The sequence below is a fragment of the Crassostrea angulata genome, chromosome 7 (genome assembly GCF_025612915.1).
Source record: "Crassostrea angulata isolate pt1a10 chromosome 7, ASM2561291v2, whole genome shotgun sequence".
Lineage (NCBI taxonomy): Eukaryota > Metazoa > Mollusca > Bivalvia > Ostreida > Ostreidae > Magallana > Magallana angulata.
Window position 1 is genome coordinate 4,185,145 of NC_069117.1, and position 12,348 is coordinate 4,197,492.

The 12,348-nt window shown below is 31.2% G+C and overlaps 1 long non-coding RNA gene across 2 annotated transcripts; it reads left to right on the plus strand.

The window, feature by feature from the left end:
* The first annotated feature begins 1,188 nt into the window (after positions 1–1,188).
* LOC128155654 (uncharacterized) lies at positions 1,189–12,077 on the plus strand. 2 transcript variants are annotated; one of them, XR_008239628.1, is made up of 3 exons: positions 1,189–1,550; positions 7,212–7,381; positions 10,988–12,077. It is a non-coding gene; the product is annotated as an uncharacterized LOC128155654 (long non-coding RNA). The 2 variants fall into 2 exon arrangements; XR_008239627.1 differs by lacking the exon at positions 1,189–1,550 and adding an exon at positions 4,390–4,621.
* The last annotated feature ends 271 nt before the right edge of the window (positions 12,078–12,348 follow it).

Consider the following 12,348-nt stretch of genomic DNA (forward strand, 5'->3'; position numbering starts at 1 on the left):
GATATCTCAATTATCTCAGGTAGTTTTTTTAAACACATTTTGAACCCGTGAGATATCAGAAACTATAAGTGATCAAGACAGGAAACTTTCATGGATGATAGAAACTTGGTTGAAGATATGGTTAACCGATATCAGTTTATCTTACGTTACTTCTGGTCCACACAGAAAGAGTTCAAACAAATCGAGCTGTTTATCAGTTTAACTTTTTTTCATTTAATGTCTGTAGTTTGCTTGATGAACCATAATGTACAAAAGGTAAGTATACAAGAAATATTTAATACAATTTAAATTGAGCACTTCCGTTTGTCCGTTTCCTGTCCGTAATTGCTCTCCTCCTTATTTGTATTTTTCCGCTGGATTTTTGTGATCGGCTTCGGCCGATCACTATTGTGTCCATATGAGGCCGTACACATTCCGCTTGCATGAGTAGTTCTTATAAAACTTGAAGCTTTGGTTTAGTATTTATATAATATTTTACTCAGTTTTATTTCCATTCATTTACCTTAAGAGATGCAACCATACATTATATACAGTACGTTCGACCTGTTACTTCAAGAATGCACATTTTGTCTCACGCGTAAGAATTTCGATCGAGAATTCATTCAGTATTGCAGTTGACCTCGATGAACTGACCTCGATCATAAGAAGATGCTCCATGATCTGACCTCGATCTATTGATTTTGCATAATAGTATCTAGGAAGACGGCTTGATACGTTATAATGCAACCTCAAAAGCAAGTTATGATGGCATCCAATGGTTTTCAGTCGCATTAAATTATTTTTTAGATACAACTCTTTCTTTGTATACGTGTTAATGCTATTTGAAGAGCCCTACCTAGTATTCTAAATAAGAAGAAGATACATTAACATTTAAAAATTGCGTTAAAAATATAAAACAAGACAAGGAGTTTACGAATGGCTTTACCTTTTATTTCAAAATTAAATTTGTTGACGGTTTATAATGATGAAATTATGGTGTACAGATTCAGAATATTCTATATTTTGTAAACATACAGTATTTTCAAATTATTTTACATCAAACTGGTCATGTTGAATGCTTCTATCTATCTATTTATCATTATTGCCGATCAATCCTTTTAAAGGAATACTTGTTTTTATTTAGAACACTCTTCGTTTTCGTCACATTTCATTGTGTGATTGTGTGTGTGTGTGTGTGTGTGTGTGTGTGTTTGTAAGCCCTGTGAAGTTGGCCGAATACCAAGTTTACACACCAATCAACTTATCACCTGAAAATCAAATGGACACCCGAACTCAGGTGTTCAGTTAAAATAACGTCATTTTCGTGTTCCTCTCACTAAATTTCATCAGAAAAAATAAAAAAAATATGAGTGTTTCTTTGACACCAATTTCCTAATTTTTTTTACACAGTGTGTGTGAAATTTTATGCTCCATTTTCCCCCTTTACACAGAAAAATCTGCGCATGCGCAAATGTCATATCGGATGTTGTTTATAATGGCGGAAGTGAAATATGTTGTGACTTACAAGTGACCTCTTCCTTGAATATTTGATGTCACAGTGCTGTTTAAAGGTAAGTTTTTGAATTCTATGATTTAGTTTCGAATGATGGCTTTAAGAAATCAATTAATGATACACGTGTATCGCTTCTAAAGTCGTTTTAACAACAAATCACGAATGCATTTCCTTTTCTAAACTACGAGCTGGATAGATTCTATCTATTAACAAAATATTTACATTGTAAAACATTTATAATAGATAACTTTTGTACTAAAATCTTCATCATTTATTCCCACTTGCTTAAAACAACGACTTTACTTATATTGTAATATCGATAATGTGCTTTCATTATATCGTGTTTGTTTATTTAGACGATGTTAATAATTATCTACATTTAGATATATAAACATTGAAAAAAAATGGGGGTTATATAAGACCAAGGCGAAAGATAAAAATATATATATAAATACATGTATAACACTAGATCTAGACTCATTTGTTTATATTCATATGATTAACTTCTTCGGTTTCCAATGGAAACTTTCTACGGTCTGAAAGTAAGGAGAAAAAATTAAATTAGGAAAATATATACTAGATATGTTTTAACAATGAGTTACAGGATTATTCTCGTAAAACTATGCTTCAATATAAAGTGTAAGTGTACGGTGATTTTGCCTGGTCAGACTATACAGCAAAACCATTCTATTGAAGTAATGTAATAATTAGTCTATTTTGCATTTGTGTTTTCTTTTATGAACACCGCTTTACTATATGTCTAGTTCTTGAAGAAAATGAGCAATGTAGATATTTTTTTAAACAATGGATGAAAATCGATAGAGTACTTTCAAAATAGGTAACGGGTGCTTTCGTCCCTTGTGAATTTGCTACTAACTATTTTTGTTACAATACAATGTGCTTGTTTATTGGTAAAAAGAAGTTTTGGTGAACGTGTTCAAAGATCAGACAATTATAGAATATGAAAAATAAACAATGATATAAACATGAGACAGATACAAACAAGACAATGTTGTTATTTAATATAATCATTTTGAAGCAATGGATTCACTCACTCTGACTCTAAGTCTCGCTGATTATAAATCATATACAGTGGAGCCTCAGATATCCGGACGCCAGATATCCGGACGCTTCACTTTCCGGTCGATTTTTATTGGGAACGGAATTTTTACACAATAATTTGTCTCGTTTATCCGGAATTCCGCGTTCCGGATCCGGACGGTCAAATTTTACCACATAATACAGTTTTCCTTTAAATTTTATCTCATTTAACCGGACGGTCACATTTAAGTGTTCGGGGGCACAAAAGTTTTTCATGCGCAAGTGCAAATTGGTGTAAAAACATCTGACACTGGTTGTTGGTTTTAAACAATGCCTTCGTCCGGTAATCGGGGTCACTTGTGTCACGCTATGTACTCGCCCGAGGATATTACGATAACCATGGATGCGACATGTTTATTTGTCGCCATTTAACTTATGAACTGTTATTGTTTGATTAAAATGTCATGAAAATTGTTTAATTTGTGTTTAAAAAAGTCATCTATTGATTGAATTAAAATTCTATTAATCGTAATGTGATTAGATCGTTCGTACGCCTATTCATTTTAAAACGTAATTGAAATGAATATTTGATAATTTGAGTTCTGTTTACGATAGTTATTAAGACCGCTTGGGATGTTCAGGGTATCGACATTAATTTTATAGCGTGTGTTCAATTAACAGTGTAATAATAATTTATGCCAAACATGGCGTGGATGAGTGTTTACGCTACTTGTAATTAAATAAATATCGCTTGGGTGCAATTAACTCTATAGAAAGATGGATACGTAAAATTAGCTTGGGTAAGTTCTGTCAATGAAAAAATAGCTTGGACAATTATCAATAAGGGAATATATACAGATTTTCACCCATTTTCAATCATCAAATGTTGAGCAGCTTCAAACATGTCAACATGCTGTGGAAACATGTAACACCAAATTTGTACATGTATCTCCACGTCATTCATAACAATTCATCAGCTTTATCTTTGAATACTGTAGATTCCTTATTTTACGCGAGTACTTAATTCCGCGATTCAACGATTTTCCATCAAATCGCGAGAACATAAAATCGCGAATGTCGAAATTTTATCATAGTTTCATGTAGTTTACATATGTTTGAAAATTAAAAGCGAGATTTTAAAATTCGCGAGACGGGCTTCTCGCGATTTTACGCGGATATTAATTCCTCGCGTTTAATTAGGAATTTACAGTAATGTAGTTCATATAGTAAATAGTATTTTTTTTGGGAGTGGGGTGGGGCTGAAGTTGTTGTTGTTAAAACACAAATAATGATAAGAATTTAAATTTTAGCATTTCATTAATCATATTTTTGAAGAAGGCAGAAGCTGTATTGCTTTAATATAAAAACAAAATTTTAAAGAAGCTCTAGAACAAAGTTATAGTAAACACGGTCAAATTGATATGTGTAGGTTTATTCATAGAGATATATATGCTAACACATGTACATACATGCCAGATTTACATGTAATTAACTACATCTGGACATGTCATACTAAGTTTTACTTTATTGTTGTTTGACTACAAGTTTACTTTGTAAATTAAACAAAATTTAAAACGGAACAAAAAATTTAAATAGATATATATACACATATACATTGTACTTGTATATAAATTATAAACATCAAATGCAATGTTGTGTAACAATATACCAAGTTTTATCTCAACTTTACTTCTAAACAGCACTAAAATTGCAAAATATGAGAACAGAAGCTATTTTCCTCATCTAGTGTTTAATTTTATGGAATAAATATCATATTCGCTCTGAATAGAGACATAACTAACATACATGTAATATTATGCCTCTGTGTACATGTACAAATCTTCCATGCACTCTTAGAAAAAGGTAAGATGTAAAACGAAATTCTGAGCGTATATGAATAAATCACATCACGAAACTGATACCACCGCGATAATGTACAAGTAAGTATACATCAAAATAGTTAGGACAAAATGACCCGGGGCGAATCAGCCATTGGTCAAGACACCGTAAAACCTATATTTTCGAAGGAAGTCATGTGTTCGGAGATTATATATCAAATTAAGAGTCTGAGACAGTTGTTTTTCAGTGGTGAGTACATGATTCCTATTATAAGGTGGTCGTTCGTGTTTATAAATGTACAACACGTTGACAAAATTGCCTACAGCTGTTATTGTTAATTGTTCGAATTTTCTCCACAAGCTGTCACTTTGTTGTGGAACTCAAAGGATATAATTCTTTTGTAATCTTGACCATGTTGACAAGATGCTACTTTTGTATGTTTAATATACGTGTAAATCATGCTAGGCCCGATAATTCAATGTAATTTAGTCTTTAATTTATTCAGTTAATAGTTTGTTTATACACGCAGGTGTTCTTGAAAATCCAATCTGTGGAAAGATGCATCTTTTGTTGATTATTAAAACAAGCACTGTCGCAGATACTGCTCAGTATTTTTCATCCTGATCCTATAAGTTGTGATATATTTTACATGTACCTTTTAGGACATTTAGGAAATAATTTCATGCATCTTTACATATAATTGATAAATAAATAAATAAATAATACTTTTCACTATCTTTACAGAAATAACTTGTGAAATTTTTTAAAAACTCTACTGACGTGCAACCAGTTCTTGCCAGTACATTGTGATGTTATTTTTCGTATATGATTTTATATGTTGATAAAGGACATCACAATGTAATGGCAAGAAATGATACTCGATGAGAACTGGTTGCACGCCAGTATACATGTATTTGCCGATATCAGAGAAATAAATCTAAACATGCAGTGTCACTGACATACCAGTATGTCGTAGCATAACAAATATCTTCCCTCTTCCAGTCAAATAAAATCAGTCAGTACTAGTAGAATAAGGAGCACTCCAAATCAGTTATGCATTGGATTAGATAATTGTATAATCATTTTAGTATAATTAATGTATTAATCATATCAGTATATTCATCTCACATCTTCGCAAGCCAAGGATTTATGATAAACCATTGCCTTGTGAAAAGGAGTAGAGTGGATCACAAATCCTTGACTTGAGAAGATGTCATCTCAAGGCATTTGTTTTTTTAATAATTATAATCTTTGATTGGCATGGGACAATGACATAACATGAAACAGGTAACATTTGATTTGCCTAAGATGATATGGACAGACCTCAATTATGTGTAAGCATCAGATTTAGAAAAAGGTATAAAGAGCTATGACATTTGCTAATGAATATTTTCATAACAATAACTTTTCAACTTATTTGAAATCATGCATCCGATGCGAATCTGCGAATAAGCAGAGTTTTTATAATTAATGCTTTTGAGTTTATTACATGGTGTTACTGTATGTGACATATATTACGCCTCCTGTCAGTTTGTCGCTATATATATATGACATTTATTTTCGCTTAGTATACAAAAGATTTATACAGCGTCAACATACTATTCCAAATTAGAGTACGGTATTGAACGCCATCGCTGCCTTATAGCATTAAACTTTAGGTGCATTATGGCGTTCCATAGCACGACAAATGTTTTCAATGAAAAACTTTCAAGCGCGACAGCAGATTTCGAAACACAACGCTGCAATCATTCCAGCTTGAAGTCCAACGCATCACCGCCATGCTATATTAGCCGATAATGAATGGACGGTGTCTATATATATAAAACGTAGATATATACGACTGACATCAAGCAATTAAAATTGTTAATCTTTCTAAAAACACTTCATTATTGACAGTAATTTTATAGTTAAAGTTTCTGATAAACTTTTGAACAAATTGATTGAACATTTGTCAAAGAAATTCTACATGTACATAGGGATCCCAAAAACGCTTTTTTAAATGACGCTTGATAATGAATGTATAAGAAAAAAATTCAATGAGATTTCGTCTGCTAAACATTTCGAGTTTTTTTACTAAGGTCAACTGCTCTCATTTCTTGAAAAGAACATATTAACCTTTGTTGACTTTTAATTGTACAACAACTTGTTGATTAAATAAACATTAATTGTACAACAACTTGTTGATTAAATAAACAATCAAATCAATTGATTAATTTGAAAAAACAAACGCTTACTTTTCCGGTGATTATTTTTAGGGACTAGTCAACACTCAAACGTCACAGCTACTTATAGCAAAGCACGTCGGTACATTTAACAGTCGGCATAATAATAACAATATAAGTATTGTGTTGTGCATGTATATACTTTGCCTAAAGAGTAATCAGGGTTTGATAGATAGTGCACAAGCCGGAGTCTACTTATTATATAAGTAGCATTATTTGATTTGAAAAGAGCCCACACAGTTTCAAATAAATATACGAGTACTTAACCATTGCTCGACTTAATTGCTCCAATGAATCAACTAAGCCAACCGAGTAAAATGAACATCCCTAAGACATATAAATCATTTATTACCTTTACCTGCATTTTACATTTTTAGAATTCTACCCTCAAAATCTGTATAACATATACCCGGTACTACAAAATAAGACATTCTGAAAAATACTTCAATATAAGTTAATTACTTACACATTTATTTTGAAGTTAATGTTTCAAATATGTTTGAAATAGGAATTACACAAAAAATCTGTTTTAATTTAATTATTTTTTTAAAAATTTAATTAAATGGTAAGGGAAAAAGTTTCAATGTTGACATGTATCCATTTATTTATTTGAACAGATTCATCAGTATGTGATATTTGCCCAAAGATGGATCTTAATACCCACATACTTGGACAAAGAATAGAGATTTTCATGGGATTTATCTCCAGAGGTCTAATGCAGAATAAAAATTAAGAGTCTGGACAGAAGCGAATATGTGTATCAATGGACTAAACCTATCTTGAGCTGGTAAGTCAATTTCCAGAAATAGATTAAAACAAAGTTTTGATTAGAGTACCGGGTATTAATAGACATATATTATATGTAAGTACCGGTAAAGCAATATGTAGTCTTACTCTCTCAGTTTGTATGTCTGTCTGTCCATTAATGGCTCCCCCCCTCTCTCTCTCTCTCTCTCTCTCTCTCTCTCTCTCTCTCTCGTTAGCTTCCAATCAGAGAGCTTCAAAGCATTTCAATTTGTATAGCAGGTTTATGTAAACACTTTGAAAGTAATTTTCAACCAGTTACCTATACCGGTATCTAGCATTTCAATTACAAACAGACTGATTAAGGAATTTTGAATTACTCAGCATGCAACATTTTAATTAGTTTTCATATTTTTGATGTCCCCCCCCCCCCCCCCAAAAAAAAAAACTTTAATAAAGTACTTGTTAATTTTTATCAGCTAGATCAGCCTTATTTGAGTGCACCCAAGTGAACCCTGCAAGTTTTGTTTGCTATGACATGTACTTTTGTAAATTTTAAAAGAACTCTAAGATTTGGTATTTATATAAAATAATTAAAAATCAAAACTAATCTTAACTATAATTTTTTTTTCAAACTCATTTAAAATGTGGCAATCTTTTGTACACTACCTGTCCCCAACATTGATTTTTTTTTCAAAATAAACAATTTGAATTGGAAGTGAGAGGAAAAAAATAGATTGATAATAAAGTAAGATAGGGAATATGCATAAATGGATAAAATAGCTTTTCAGAGTAAAATAATAAACATGTCATTTTGTTAAATTATTCCTAAAATTAATCACATTAATGCATTAAATTTAATTACTGTAACAGTCAAACTTTGTTATCTCAAACTAGATGGGACTGTTTAGATAGTTCTAGATATCCGAGTATTTGAGATATCGAGGGTGAAATACTTCAAAAAGTGGTTGGGACTTAAAAATTACTTCGACATATCCATTGTATTTGAAATATCAGTGTTTGACATACAGAAGTTTAACTGTATTAGCAAAAAATACAAAGCTGAATTTTGATAAACACATGCACCTTTTTTATCATGTGATTATTTATTGAATGATTGATGATAAATTGATGATTTTGAGCAATCAAACTATAAGCATTGCATGTATAATATAAGTATTTGACAGAAGAAAACAACCTGTTAAAATAAAAAATTGTTATCAGCTTAAATGCTCAACCAATCACAGAACAGCTCGGTTTAACATCAGTTGTGTATGTACATGTATGTTTAATTATCAATGCTATGAAATCCACATATTGTCCAAAATTTGAAATGCTGCTTCCTAACATAATTCCCAAGAGAGAGAGAGAGAGAGAGAGAGAGAGAGAGAATGACTGACATGTACAAAATCAGATAGGGGACTATAAACGCAGGTATGTTAAGGCTTCCGGATTTAACGTAGCTCTCGGGTTTGCTGATGTCACAATAGAATTTAACGTAAAGTGTTGACCATCAATCGGTCATAGCAAACCCATACATTTTTTTTTAAATGACAAATGATCCTTAAAAACATAAAAGGAAATATCTCAAAAAGCTTTCATGTAGTTCATATAAACATTTATAATTATCACATGCTAACAATTTAAAGAGGTGACATACATTGTTACATTTTGTTTAATAAGGTATAACTCTTCTATTTAAAATCATATTTTATAGACAAGAAAATAAATTGAATCGTATGCATAAGATTCGCTTCTTTTACAAGTATAACTTCTGTATTTTCAACCACTGATCTAACTAGAGGTTCTATTAAAATTTATTTGGCTTTAGCTAATTAATGTATGCGATTACAAACTGATTATGACAAGAGTTGTATGGTAATTAATTTTGCATTTATTGACTCGGAGTATTATGAAAAGAAAAATAGCCATTGTTGATTTGTTCTTCTCTTCACAACCTTACATCATATATAATTGCATATGTGCATTCAATAAAATCATAGTAATGTCCAATTAGTATTTATATGTTCTGATGATGAGTAAATAAGCTAGTCTTGTCAATCAACTCATTTTTATTTTTTGGTTCTCGGACGTAAGAAAATGATGACTTCGGGCTTACGTTATGATGATAATATAGGGTTTTGCGAAATCTTTTCAATCTTTGAAGTTGTTTTGCAAAAAATTGGCCGAGAACACATATTGATTATTGTTTATGAATTGATTCAACATTATCTCTTCTGTTGTTGGGTTGAGAAAAATTAAGTTTGACTAAACCGTTTAAAAGTTTGAATCGTAGTTCTGAAATGTGTTTTCTGTTTAAGATATGCAATTTACTATATATTTCATTGAAATGACATTGCTTGATTTTATCACGGACACTGTGTTTGAAACATTATAACCATGCAGGCAAATCTTAGATAAATTTTAGAAATTAAAAATTATGAAACCAATGGATCATGCAGACAAATTTTTAAGGAAGGCTTTCTCACAAGCAGTAAACCTGCGAGCTACGTACCTGAAGTCACTTGTATGTACTTCATACGATATGATGTCATAGTTAACTTTTAAACGTCACGATCTGCATTCCTTTTGATAGTTCTCATGGATTTAATGTATTAATAGTTACAAACTTATAATAGAATCATACATTATTAAGTGAAATATATTGTGACAATAATAAAACCACTGATTTCCTTTACACAGACGCTGTTGTTGATACTGATGATATTATCAATATTTATTATGCATGATTTTTATTGATTTCACATGTAGAAATGCACAAAAAGTGTATCATACAATCCACAGCAGTCAACTATAGCCTCTGCATTCTTATTCATTCACAACAAAATTTATGACAACCTTATGATAAATAATATTTCACAATATTTAACCAGAAAACAATTTTTTAAAATTTTGGAAATGTTTAAAATTTAAAAGCCACAGAAAGATTTGAACTCATGACTTACAGGTTAGTAGTTAATGCTCTAACTAATTGCACTATGCTGTTAGATAACAATTTCGGGGGGGAAGAATCTTACTTAATTTATTGTTCATTTTGATCAGAAATATGCCAGATTAAAGGAGGTGTCCCATACCACCTTACGGTGTTATTGGACATCTGTCAGTATTAAAAGTATATAATTATAATACTTTCACCGGTTTAGAATTTTCAAATTTTATGATATTTAACCAAAATATATGTTTTAAAAAAGTTAACCATCTAACCGCCCACTACGCTATGCTGTTAGGTGGCAATTTGGGAAAAAACTATATAAAAAGTACATCACAACATGAAAGTGTCCCATACCACCTTAAGTCTTGATTTACATCGGATGTAGAGTAAATACTACATGTACAAGTGTACAGCTTTTTTATGAAAGAGGCTGCTTATACCTCTAGCTATTCTAAAAGTTGGCAGTTCTGTACTGATTTGTATGCAGCTTGGTATATACATATAGTCTTATATTTACTTGTATATATATAACATGTTATAAAGCAAATTTAAGTGTACTGTCTTTCATGTACATGTACCACTTAGTACATAAAAATAACATTTTAAGAACTATTAAATGCATGTAAAATAATGCAATATGTTTGTGAAATACTGATTGATTATAATATTGATTTTTGTAATTTTTTTATGTTCTAGGTACCGGTTTTCTAAGCAACAATGTTGGTAGGCGACAGTGGCCCACTGTCTCAGTTTTGCCACAGTCCAGGGTCAGCACCAAGCTTCATGTATAGGACTCCTACCTAATTACTAAAATTATCTTTATGAAGAAAATTTACAAGACTTCTTGATGACTGGGAAGACATATTAAATCTGATTGAATTTACACACTTGATTGATTAGCTTTGTCAACACAATAGCCAAATATAAACTAGTATACTATTTTAGCATTATTTAACAAGTATAAGTCAGACAGTTTAGAATTTTATGATCCTATAGTAAAGGAAAAATTACAGTGTTTAGATATATTCAATTCATCTCAGTTGTTCTTAATGCATATGCATGTACATGTATAAATACATGTATATGACTTTTTTTAATAAAGTATACATATATAGCTGATGTAATGACATTGATATAATCAGAATTGATATGTGTATAGGTATTCTGTATTGCTTTATCTAGGTTGGATCTTGAAAGCATGTGTATGGTACACTGTATCATAAAGATGATTTTTTCATTCTTTGTTTACAGTTATTGTCATAAAGGGCATATGAACAGATTTTTTTTCTTTGACTCCTTTTACTTATATATATATATATATATATATTGTAGTCTCCTGGGGCCATAATACAAACACCTAGTAACAATATTGTTTGAATTATATATACCGTAGATGGGTTTCTGTGTGCACTGATTTACTTGTACTCATCCATGTACATGTACAAATACAATTGCATTTTGTATATGTTTGTGCATTTGCTGATAATTTCAAGCACCATAAAATCTGTTGTATTAATTCATTTTGTAAACTGCAGCATATTTTGACAGGTGGGGTATCGTTACATAATTATGTACTAGAAAAATGTATACGGTATATCCCATTTCATTTTCTTGAGCGGAAGGGGGGGGGGGGGGTCAGTGCCTATATGCACATAACTATTCTACGTTAATAAGTTTGCATTTTACACTTACCCTACAGACTACCACCCCTCTGTAATTATTTTTGTTCATGATCGAATATTAATTCATATACATGTACCAATTGATTCAATAAATGTAAATGATACTTGCTATCTTTGTTATTGCTATACATGTGTATATATAGGAGGTAGTTTGCTCTGTGGTCCTGGATACAAAGCAAAGGTTGAGAGGTGTACATGGAAGCATTTGAAAAAAAGAAGGAGGCACTAATCAAATAGTTTACTAATGTTTTGCAAAAAGATACTAGTGGATTAACGATAAACTCTCTGAGTTTACATGGACTATAGTATAGGACAGATTTGATGTGAGAGACTGAGAGATGACACGAAGCAAATTTATAAAAAATTCAAGCTTCC